Source organism: Rhipicephalus microplus, unplaced genomic scaffold (assembly GCF_043290135.1).
Source record: "Rhipicephalus microplus isolate Deutch F79 unplaced genomic scaffold, USDA_Rmic scaffold_205, whole genome shotgun sequence".
Lineage (NCBI taxonomy): Eukaryota > Metazoa > Arthropoda > Arachnida > Ixodida > Ixodidae > Rhipicephalus > Rhipicephalus microplus.
Window position 1 is genome coordinate 52,501 of NW_027464776.1, and position 12,500 is coordinate 65,000.

General features: G+C 41.2%; 1 protein-coding gene across 1 annotated transcript in view; it reads left to right on the forward strand.

Annotated features, from left to right (window-relative positions):
* The window catches only part of LOC142792126 (uncharacterized), a gene marked incomplete at both ends in the record, with an annotated part of 286,387 nt that overhangs the window by 45,488 nt on the left and 228,399 nt on the right, over window positions 1-12,500 (forward strand). The gene's annotated exons all lie outside the window — the stretch shown is intronic.

The window sequence follows — 12,500 nt, forward strand, 5'->3', positions numbered from 1 at the left end:
TCCTGTTTCTTTTTCTTTTTTGATCCGTCTGTGTATATTTTGAAGTCTGCTTCTTCCTCTGTTGTTCCAAAGGGTATGCTAACTTTATTTGCTGGATGATCTTGCCATTGGTCGTGTTTCTTCATTATTTCGTTTTCGGTGTATACTTTCTGTTGCCATGTGAAGTTCTTTCCTTCTTAAGTATGTAGTGTAATTCGTTTTCTTTTCGATTGTCAAATGGAGAGGTGGAATGTTTGCTAATATGTTGAGTGAAAGATTTGATGTTGTTTGAATGATTTAGTTATAATAATAAAGGTAATCTTTGGATTGATTTCAGGTTTTTTAATAAAATGGTTTTTCGGCTATACCATGCTGGGGAGGCGTATGTAACCATTCGTTCTATACCCCTTTTATATATTAACTGTAGTGTGTTTTCTATTTGTATGTTTGTCGTCTTTTATTGTACGACTTAAATTTACGTGACTTCGTCTACTTTTCTTTTTAAGTATTTTAGATGTGGGAGGAATGTTAGTTTGTGTGTTAGTTTTGTGTCCAAGACCACCCCTAGAATTTTCATTTCGTTAACCATTTTGATTTTATCCTGTCCGATTTTTATTTGGGGTTGATGGCTAATGTACTGCTTTCCGATTATCATATATTCCGATTTTTCCTTATTCAGGGTTATTCCTTTTTGATGTGCCCACTGATTTATTAGTGTTAGTGCCTTCGTAGCTTTTTCCTCCACCTCTTTTCTTGAGCGGAACTTTATGTGTAACACCACGTCGTCCGCAAAGGCTTGGATGTGTACTCCTTCTTGAAGCTGAGTTTCTAATAGGTCGCCTATTGTTATATTCCAACAGAGTGGGCTTAAAGGTGACCCCTGTGGGGAACCTGAAGTTAGTGTTTTCTTAATTTTTACTCCATCTGTTTCATAGATTATTTTCCTGTTCCGTAGAATATTGTCCGCCAGTTTTATTAGGTTGTTGGGACACTTATATTCTTCTAATTTCTGAATAACTACTTCGGGTTTTATAGAATTGAATGCGTTTTTAATATCTAGTGCTATTAGCATGCTGTTTAGCTTATCAATTTTCGCTTGGTTTATTCGTTTGATTATTTCTTCCAATGCCGTGGTTGTTGATGTCCCATGGGTAAATCCAAATTGTTTTTTGTTAAAATGGTGATTTTTAAACAAGAAATAATAGATTCTATCTTTTATGAGCTTTTCTAATATTTTTCCCAAAATCGAGTTAATAGCTATTGGGCGATATTTGTTTTCCTCGGATTTGTCCTCTCCGTTCCCTTTTGGAATCAATATAATTTTAGATTCTTTCCATCTTTGAGGAAAATGTCCGTGCTTTAAGCATGCATTAAAAAGATTGACAAAGAAAGTCTTATGCCTTTCATACATCACTTGTATGAGGTTAGTTTTTAGGTTGTCTGGTCCGGGGGTTACATCTTTCCTCAGATTTTTTACTATCTGCGTTACTTCAATCTCTGTAAATGGGAGGTCATCACTGGGTAAATTTCTTTCTCTCATTTCTGCTCCCGATGTCCAATTTCCTCCCTGTTTGTTATTGTTTATTGTGTCGTTGCTTGATTGTATTTGACTGTGTCCTGGCTCGTCATTTTCCATGCAGTTAGGGTATAAATTTCCTAGAATGTGTTCTATTGTTTCCTGAAGAGTCTTTGTGACTTCTCCATTTTCTTTTGTGATGCTTCTAAACATAACCTTGGTTTTCATCTTATTTCGTGCAATTTTATACGGTAGGATGAATGGATTTTTCGTAGCCTTAGTACATAGAGTTTTCCAACTGTTGTTTTTAGCCTGTTCTATCATGTTGTTATACGTGTCATGTTCTTTATAGTATTCCTTTTTGTATTGTTCTCTGATATCCCCTTTCGCCTTTTGATACCTCCTTCGTAGTGCTCTGACTCTCTTCCTTTCAATTTCTAGGTCTCTTGACCACCAAGTATTCGGTTTTTGTTTAGAAGGTTTTTTCTTTTTACTGAATTCCTTCTTAAGTTTCTCGATTTTCTCGTGTAGCGTATTCACTATTTCTTCAATACTTTCCTTCGTGTTTATTTTCCCCTGGACTTCCTCAAACCAGGGATCAATTTGCAACTTTTCCATGACTTTTGTTTGCCCTTTTAACGTTAGGCCATATTCCTCTGGAAGTTCTTCATTTTTAATAACAACTTTAATGTATCTGTGATCGCTGTGATTATAGGTTTTAAGTACTTCCCAGCTTTTAATATCCTGGTTTAGGTTTGCGTCACATATGGTGAGGTCAATCCAACCCCTCGCCCTACTTGTTTTAAATGTCGGAGGTGATTCTTTGGCATTTAATAATGTCAGGTTGTGTAATACTGTGAATTCTAATACTTTTTCACCTTTCTCATCCGTCTCCGTGCTTCCCCAAATTTGATGTTTTGAGTTGAAGTCACCCATTATTATCGTGTTAATGTCTATAAATTTCTGTAAAATGTTTCCTATTGCTGACATTGCCAGCTCGACGTTTTCATTCGGAGGACAGTAGCAGTTGATAATTACCAATTCTCTTTCACCTTTATTTATCTTGACTGCTATTAGTTTTTGTTCTATAATAATTGGGAAAGCGGTTATATTTTCTTTGTGTATTATGATGGCTGTCTTCGGGTCTTTGTTGTTGGCTATAACTTTATGCTTTAGCGGAAACCCTATGATTTTGTTGTTGAGCGAATATGGTTCTTGGAGTACAGATATGTCGAATTCTTCTTCTTGTTGAAAATTGTTTAGTGACTGATTTGCCTTAAATGCCCTGCCTAAATTTACCTGTATTATTTGTATTTCAGTGCTATTCGCCATTGTGCCTGTGTGTTGGGTACTCTTAGTTTAGTCTAGCTAGAATTTTGCCTTTCTCGGCCTGTACCTTTGTTATGTATACCGGGCATTCCCTGGACATCATAGAATGATCTGTCTCCGTGCGACCCTCAATCTCGCAGATGTTGCAGTGCGATTCTGCTTCACATTCTCTTTGGTAGTGACCTCGTTGGCCACAGTTAATGCAGCGCTGGGGGCCATCGCAATCGGGGGCAATGTGGCCGTGCATGGCGCATCTTGTGCATCTGGGCCAAAAGATGTCGTCAAAGATCGGGCATCGTGACCAGCCGATGTTCAGTGCAGTTCGGCTTCCGATTGCTTTGTTTGCACTTCGATTTAGGGCAAGAATCACTGTCTTGCCTCTCTTGCCCGGCCATGTCTTCTTTATTGTTATGTCTTCTGGCGAGCACACCAAACGGTTTTGCCTGATGATTCGGGCTGGGAGATTGACCTCGTCAATTTCATCCTCGAGTCCAATTATTTTCTTATGGATCCTGTTCTCCTTTGGGAGCTTGGCTTCAACATTTCTCAGTTCTCTGTCCTTCTGAATGAACTGGAGAATCTTAGCTGAGTCTTCTTTTGACTTCGTCATCACGACAATTCCCTCTCTCCCTGGCCGAATTGTTGCTTCTTGGATTCCCAGGTCGAGGGGATCCACCCGCTGCCTCAGAAGCGATGCGACCTCTTTTTTCTCCATTGTTCCGGAAGATACCACCAGAGCATAGGTTGGTCGGCTCTCGGTTGCGGGAGTGTTGCTCTGTGTTGGCTCTTCCCTTTGTTCGAGTGGTTCTTCTTGTCTTCTTTTCTCCAATTCTTCGATCCTGCCTTTTTGGAACGCAATCTGTTGGGCCTGTTCCATTAACAGGTTTTTCAATTTAGCTTGTTCGGAGATTATCGCTTCAATCTGCTGGGCTACCGCCTCGTCGCCGCCCGTCAATGTAGAGATTTTAATGAGAGCCCTCATAGTGTTCTTGTCTGCTTTGGAAAGTCTAGACAAAACTGTACCCTTTTCTCCGCGGCTGGTTGGGAGTGACGATTGTGAATTTCTGTCTTCGTCCCAGTTGTCTAGCGCTCCTTCGTTAGCAGCCGTTTGTGTTTGAGGGTGGACCTCTCCTCCTTCAGCTTCTTCGGTTTCGGTTCCTCGGCTGCCTCCCTCTACCTGGTCATTCTCGGTTGGGCTCCACCAATCTGTTTCAAGAGAAGCTTTGGCGGGCATCGCTCCTTGTGGTTCTTCTTTCTTTGCCTTCTCTTCTTTGTTGGTCACTTGTTTTTGTTCCACCCTCTTGGTCTTCTTCTTCTGTATCTTGTCTGTCTTCGCCCCTTGCGTGGGGTCTGTAATTGCAGAGTCGTCATTGCTTCCTGTGTTTTTTAGGACCTTTGACGTAGGCCCCACTGCTGGGTTTGCCGTTTGTAGAGGTCCTCTTCCCTCCAGTCCTTGTTTCTGGGTTTCCGTTCTCATCCCCTTGGGTTTCAACATCTTCTCCTAATCTCCACGCTGTGTTCCAAGAGAAGGGAAGGGTTTGTGCCTTCGAAGCCGTTGTTTGCCGTCTGGAAGAAAGTTACTCCTTTTTAACTTGTTCTGGTATCGCCAGAGATGTTCCTCAACCTTGGTAGTAGAGGTTGCCGGTTTTAGGTGTTCTTGGCAGCGTAGAGGCGCCGCACTTTTCCTGTCTCTGTTGGCGTTTTCCGCTAAACAGATAGATACCAGTTTTGTCTCTCTACGGGGATTCGTTCCGGAGTTATTCTACCTTTGGCGTGAAGTGTTCAATCAAAGATGGCCGCCTCTCATTTTGACGGGAATCCGAACTCAGAACAGTCGGAAAATGTCAATTTCCTGTCGTTTCGCCCCAGAACTACTAGCAAAAGCGTGTATCCAGTCTTCAAGCACTTCCAGAACTGCCGGCTCCAGAAAAGAACCGAAACCAGCCTCGGATTTGCTGTTTTTGTCTAACTGTAGAAAATGGTCAGGAAAGTTGAAATTCCTTGTTCTTTTGTGGCCCTCTTGAACTGAGAAGAATAATTCTGCTGTTCTGTGGCACCAGGACTTGGTTCCGAGCGTTTTCAGCAAGAATTTCCTAGTTCCGCCAAATTTGGTTTAATCCAGTTGCTCAGCCTGGCCACAATGTGCAGGTTTTCAACCCTGGTAATAGGGGGGTTCCGGATTTTGGTGTTAGAGTTAACGTAGGAACACCGCGTTTTTTTCTATCACTATTAGCACTTTTTTCTGATCAAAATGATACCAGTTTTGTCTTCCTGCGACCTTTCGTTCCAAAGTTATTCCACTTTTGGCGAAAATGTGACCTCAATCCAATATGGCCGCGCCCATGTTTTGGCGGGAAACTGGACTCACTTCGGTCGGAAAACCGGCGATTTTCAGACGTTTCGCCCTAGATCCCCGCGCAAAACTGGCTGTCCTATCTTCGGATACTCCCCAGGACTCTCCCGGCACCGGAATTCAGCCGAAATCAGCCGCGGATTTGCTGTTATCGTCGAGTTTTGGGTGTTCCTTGTGTAATGGCCGCCAAGAGGCTGTTTACATCGATGAAAACTCGGATTTTTGGCGTTCCTTGGCCGATTTTCGTGCGGTTTTCGGCACCCGGGTGGTCTCGGTCACTTTATAGTAGAGGAGTGTGCAAAGGTTTTAGCGTACTCACTCTTTTTGTTGTCGAAAACCTTGAAAAACTCGCTCCTGTGAGAATGGCTGGCCGGATCCACTCGGGCCCCCTGGTGGCAGTAGATAGGGACAGAATGTGAGAAGGGCCTTGGGGGGGGCCCACCTGCACCACTAATGTATCGCAGGTATGGAAGGGAATGGGGTAGAGATAGGATGAGGATAAGGGGAAGAGTGGAAGAGTTAGATGGGTGGGAAAGGAGGAAAGAATGAAAGTGTGGTAGGGTAGAGAGAAGAGAAGGGAAGGGAAGGGAGGGAAGGAATGTTTGATATTTTGATAGATATAGAGTTAGGAAGTGAGAAAGTGAGTGAAGGTGAGTGAGAGAGATGAGAAGACTACCACCAGGAAACCACGAGTCAGGGGAACGGGCCAGCCAGTCAACGGGCATTTATTGATTATTTTCAAGAAAAATTGATAAGCTATGATAATTTAGTTGGCTTAGAGTCAAGGATTTAATTTAAATTTAATTTAACTGTAATGATGTCTGTTGTCTTCACACTTCTCCTTGTCTTGAGGAGGTTGTTTCTTCGTCCTTGTCCAGTGATCTTCTAGGCCTCGAGGCCTCCGAGTCCGCTGGTGCGTTGATTCTTGAAGTCTTCTTCTTTTTTTTTTTCTTTTTTCTTCTTTTTTTTTTTCTTTTTTTTTTTTTTTCTTTTTTTTTTTTTTCTTTTCTTCTTTTTTTTTTTTTCATTATTTCTTTGGTGGCATGAGATAAACCGTGTCTTAGTTGCCGTTTCTTTAGATTGTATTGTCTTAATAAATGGTTGATTTATTTAAAGGGAATGTTATCTTGGAGTTTTGTGATTGTTTTGAACCTCTTGATTTTCCAATACTGTGTTAAAGCTGTTAGTTCTCGCTTCTGTGTTGTGTCTGTATATGTGTAGTTTTCAGTGCCCATGGGAAATGAAAGCCGAGGTATCCTCTCCAATATCGGTCTTTTGAGCCATTTCCCATGACAAGCACTAGTTGTTGTCTTTTGTAGTTTTACAAGTTCTTTCGTCTGTCTTCAATTTTCAGCACTGTAGGATGGCCTCGTTAATCTTTTCCACCATTGTTTCAAGTATTTTCATTGTTTCTTTTTGTTTGATTATTTCTGGCTTTCTATTTTGCAGGTTTTGTCCTAAAATTCTTTTTAGTTCCTTTCTTTCGTTTGTTACAATGGGACATTGCTGTAAGTAGTGGTCAAAACTTTCTATTATGTTTGAACAATAACATGTCGCTTGTTGCAGTATTCCGAATCGTGTAAAGTAGAATGGAAATCTTCCATGTCCTGTTATTGCCTGTGATGTGTAGTAATTAGTTGGAAAGTGTGGCGGAATGAAATTTGTATTTCTTATCCATGTAAATGTGTAGCTATGCTTGCCTTCTTTCTTCCATAATTCATTCCACTCGTCGTTTAACTTTTTCTTTAATTCTTTTGCTATAACTGTTTTCGTTATGGGAACAAATATTTCCTCTCCGTCTTTGCTCGCTTCTTTTGCGCATTCGTCGGCTAATGTGTTCCCTATATTCCCACTGTGTGCTTTTACGTAGGTCAGTTTAATATCTTTACTTTGTGTTTGGCTTAAGGTTTTCCTGATGTTACAAATAATTGGATTTAGGTTATCTGGATTTTTTATTGCCAGAAGTGCAGATTGGCTGTCTGTAAAAAGCTGGTATTTAACGAAAGCTTGTAGAGGCCAGATATGTTCTATTGCTTTCTGGATTGCAATGATCTCAGCCTCGTAATTACTGCTGTGTTCTGGAAGTTTATATTTTTTCACTGTTTGGATTTGGTTATCTTTGTTTAGTATTATAAATGCCGCTCCTGTTTCTTTTTCTTTCTTTGATCCGTCTGTGTATATTTTGAAGTCTGCTTCTTCCTCTGTTGTTCCAAAGGGTATGCTAACTTTATTTGCTGGATGATCTTGCCATTGGTCGTGTTTCTTCATTATTTCGTTTTCGGTGTATACTTTCTGTTGCCATGTGAAGTTCTTTCCTTTCTTAAGTATGTAGTGTAATTCGTTTTCTTTTTCGATTGTCAAATGGAGAGGTGGAATGTTTGCTAATATGTTGAGTGAAAGATTTGATGTTGTTTTGAATGATTTAGTTATTAATAATAAAGGTAATCTTTGGATTGATTTCAGTTTTTTAATAAAAATGGTTTTTCGGCTATACCATGCTGGGGAGGCGTATGTAACCATTCGTTCTATACCCCTTTTATATATTAACTGTAGTGTGTTTCTATTTGTATGTTTGTCGTCTTTTATTGTACGACTTAAATTATACGTGACTTCGTCTACTTTTCTTTTTAAGTATTTTAGATGTGGGAGGAATGTTAGTTTTGTGTCCAAGACCACCCCTAGAATTTTCATTTCGTTAACCATTTTGATTTTATCCTGTCCGATTTTTATTTGGGGTTGATGGCTAATGTACTGCTTTCCGATTATCATATATTCCGATTTTTCCTTATTCAGGGTTATTCCTTTTTGATGTGCCCACTGATTTATTAGTGTTAGTGCCTTCGTAGCTTTTTCCTCCACCTCTTTTCTTGAGCGGAACTTTATGTGTAACACCACGTCGTCCGCAAAGGCTTGGATGTGTACTCCTTCTTGAAGCTGAGTTTCTAATAGGTCGCCTATTGTTATATTCCAACAGAGTGGGCTTAAAGGTGACCCCTGTGGGGAACCTGAAGTTAGTGTTTTCTTAATTTTTACTCCATCTGTTTCATAGATTATTTTCCTGTTCCGTAGAATATTGTCCGCCAGTTTTATTAGGTTGTTGGGACACTTATATTCTTCTAATTTCTGAATAACTACTTCGGGTTTTATAGAATTGAATGCGTTTTTAATATCTAGTGCTATTAGCATGCTGTTTAGCTTATCAATTTTCGCTTGGTTTATTCGTTTGATTATTTCTTCCAATGCCGTGGTTGTTGATGTCCCATGGGTAAATCCAAATTGTTTTTTGTTAAAATGGTGATTTTTAAACAAGAAATAATAGATTCTATCTTTTATGAGCTTTTCTAATATTTTTCCCAAAATCGAGTTAATAGCTATTGGGCGATATTTGTTTTCCTCGGATTTGTCCTCTCCGTTCCCTTTTGGAATCAATATAATTTTAGATTCTTTCCATCTTTGAGGAAAATGTCCGTGCTTTAAGCATGCATTAAAAAGATTGACAAAGAAAGTCTTATGCCTTTCATACATCACTTGTATGAGGTTAGTTTTTAGGTTGTCTGGTCCGGGGGTTACATCTTTCCTCAGATTTTTTACTATCTGCGTTACTTCAATCTCTGTAAATGGGAGGTCATCACTGGGTAAATTTCTTTCTCTCATTTCTGCTCCCGATGTCCAATTTCCTCCCTGTTTGTTATTGTTTATTGTGTCGTTGCTTGATTGTATTTGACTGTGTCCTGGCTCGTCATTTTCCATGCAGTTAGGGTATAAATTTCCTAGAATGTGTTCTATTGTTTCCTGAAGAGTCTTTGTGACTTCTCCATTTTCTTTTGTGATGCTTCTAAACATAACCTTGGTTTTCATCTTATTTCGTGCAATTTTATACGGTAGGATGAATGGATTTTTCGTAGCCTTAGTACATAGAGTTTTCCAACTGTTGTTTTTAGCCTGTTCTATCATGTTGTTATACGTGTCATGTTCTTTATAGTATTCCTTTTTGTATTGTTCTCTGATATCCCCTTTCGCCTTTTGATACCTCCTTCGTAGTGCTCTGACTCTCTTCCTTTCAATTTCTAGGTCTCTTGACCACCAAGTATTCGGTTTTTGTTTAGAAGGTTTTTTCTTTTTACTGAATTCCTTCTTAAGTTTCTCGATTTTCTCGTGTAGCGTATTCACTATTTCTTCAATACTTTCCTTCGTGTTTATTTTCCCCTGGACTTCCTCAAACCAGGGATCAATTTGCAACTTTTCCATGACTTTTGTTTGCCCTTTTAACGTTAGGCCATATTCCTCTGGAAGTTCTTCATTTTTAATAACAACTTTAATGTATCTGTGATCGCTGTGATTATAGGTTTTAAGTACTTCCCAGCTTTTAATATCCTGGTTTAGGTTTGCGTCACATATGGTGAGGTCAATCCAACCCCTCGCCCTACTTGTTTTAAATGTCGGAGGTGATTCTTTGGCATTTAATAATGTCAGGTTGTGTAATACTGTGAATTCTAATACTTTTTCACCTTTCTCATCCGTCTCCGTGCTTCCCCAAATTTGATGTTTTGAGTTGAAGTCACCCATTATTATCGTGTTAATGTCTATAAATTTCTGTAAAATGTTTCCTATTGCTGACATTGCCAGCTCGACGTTTTCATTCGGAGGACAGTAGCAGTTGATAATTACCAATTCTCTTTCACCTTTATTTATCTTGACTGCTATTAGTTTTTGTTCTATAATAATTGGGAAAGCGGTTATATTTTCTTTGTGTATTATGATGGCTGTCTTCGGGTCTTTGTTGTTGGCTATAACTTTATGCTTTAGCGGAAACCCTATGATTTTGTTGTTGAGCGAATATGGTTCTTGGAGTACAGATATGTCGAATTCTTCTTCTTGTTGAAAATTGTTTAGTGACTGATTTGCCTTAAATGCCCTGCCTAAATTTACCTGTATTATTTGTATTTCAGTGTTATTCGCCATTGTGCCTGTGTGTTGGGTACTCTTAGTTTAGTCTAGCTAGAATTTTGCCTTTCTCGGCCTGTACCTTTGTTATGTATACCGGGCATTCCCTGGACATCATAGAATGATCTGTCTCCGTGCGACCCTCAGTCTCGCAGATGTTGCAGTGCGATTCTGCTTCACATTCTCTTTGGTAGTGACCTCGTTGGCCACAGTTAATGCAGCGCTGGGGGCCATCGCAATCGGGAGCAATGTGGCCGTGCATGGCGCATCTTGTGCATCTGGGCCAAAAGATGTCGTCAAAGATCGGGCATCGTGACCAGCCGATGTTCAGTGCAGTTCGGCTTCCGATTGCTTTGTTTGCACTTCGATTTAGGGCAAGAATCACTGTCTTGCCTCTCTTGCCCGGCCATGTCTTCTTTATTGTTATGTCTTCTGGCGAGCACACCAAACGGTTTTGCCTGACGATTCGGGCTGGGAGATTGACCTCGTCAATTTCATCCTCGAGTCCAATTATTTTCTTATGGATCCTGTTCTCCTTTGGGAGCTTGGCTTCAACATTTCTCAGTTCTCTGTCCTTCTGAATGAACTGGAGAATCTTAGCTGAGTCTTCTTTTGACTTCGTCATCACGACAATTCCCTCTCTCCCTGGCCGAATTGTTGCTTCTTGGATTCCCAGGTCGAGGGGATCCACCCGCTGCCTCAGAAGCGATGCGACCTCTTTTTTCTCCATTGTTCCGGAAGATACCACCAGAGCATAGGTTGGTCGGCTCTCGGTTGCGGGAGTGTTGCTCTGTGTTGGCTCTTCCCTTTGTTCGAGTGGTTCTTCTTGTCTTCTTTTCTCCAATTCTTCGATCCTGCCTTTTTGGAACGCAATCTGTTGAGCCTGTTCCATTAACAGGTTTTTCAATTTAGCTTGTTCGGAGATTATCGCTTCAATCTGCTGGGCTACCGCCTCGTCGCCGCCCGTCAATGTAGAGATTTTAATGAGAGCCCTCATAGTGTTCTTGTCTGCTTTGGAAAGTCTAGACAAAACTGTACCCTTTTCTCCGCGGCTGGTTGGGAGTGACGATTGTGAATTTCTGTCTTCGTCCCAGTTGTCTAGCGCTCCTTCGTTAGCAGCCGTTTGTGTTTGAGGGTGGACCTCTCCTCCTTCAGCTTCTTCGATTTCGGTTCCTCGGCTGCCTCCCTCTACCTGGTCATTCTCGGTTGGGCTCCACCAATCTGTTTCAAGAGAAGCTTTGGCGGGCATCGCTCCTTGTGGTTCTTCTTTCTTTGCCTTCTCTTCTTTGTTGGTCACTTGTTTTTGTTCCACCCTCTTGGTCTTCTTCTTCTGTATCTTGTCTGTCTTCGCCCCTTGCGTGGGGTCTGTAATTGCAGAGTCGTCATTGCTTCCTGTGTTTTTTAGGACCTTTGACGTAGGCCCCACTGCTGGGTTTGCCGTTTGTAGAGGTCCTCTTCCCTCCAGTCCTTGTTTCTGGGTTTCCGTTCTCATCCCCTTGGGTTTCAACATCTTCTCCTAATCTCCACGCTGTGTTCCAAGAGAAGGGTTTGTGCCTTCGAAGCCGTTGTTTGCCGTCTGGAAGAAAGTTACTCCTTTTTAACTTGTTCTGGTATCGCCAGAGATGTTCCTCAACCTTGGTAGTAGAGGTTGCCGGTTTTAGGTGTTCTTGGCAGCGTAGAGGCGCCGCACTTTTCCTGTCTCTGTTGGCGTTTTCCGCTAAACAGATAGATACCAGTTTTGTCTCTCTACGGGGATTCGTTCCGGAGTTATTCTACCTTTGGCGTGAAGTGTTCAATCAAAGATGGCCGCCTCTCATTTTGACGGGAATCCGAACTCAGAACAGTCGGAAAATGTCAATTTCCTGTCGTTTCGCCCCAGAACTACTAGCAAAAGCGTGTATCCAGTCTTCAAGCACTTCCAGAACTGCCGGCTCCAGAAAAGAACCGAAACCAGCCTCGGATTTGCTGTTTTTGTCTAACTGTAGAAAATGGTCAGGAAAGTTGAAATTCCTTGTTCTTTTGTGGCCCTCTTGAACTGAGAAGAATAATTCTGCTGTTCTGTGGCACCAGGACTTGGTTCCGAGCGTTTTCAGCAAGAATTTCCTAGTTCCGCCAAATTTGGTTTAATCCAGTTGCTCAACCTGGCCACAATGTGCAGGTTTTCAACCCTGGTAATAGGGGGGTTCCGGATTTTGGTGTTAGAGTTAACGTAGGAACACCGCGTTTTTTCCTATCACTATTAGCACTTTTTTCTGATCAAAATGATACCAGTTTTGTCTTCCTGCGACCTTTCGTTCCAAAGTTATTCCACTTTTGGCGAAAATGTGACCTCAATCCAATATGGCCGCGCCCATGTTTTGGCGGGAAACTGGACTCACT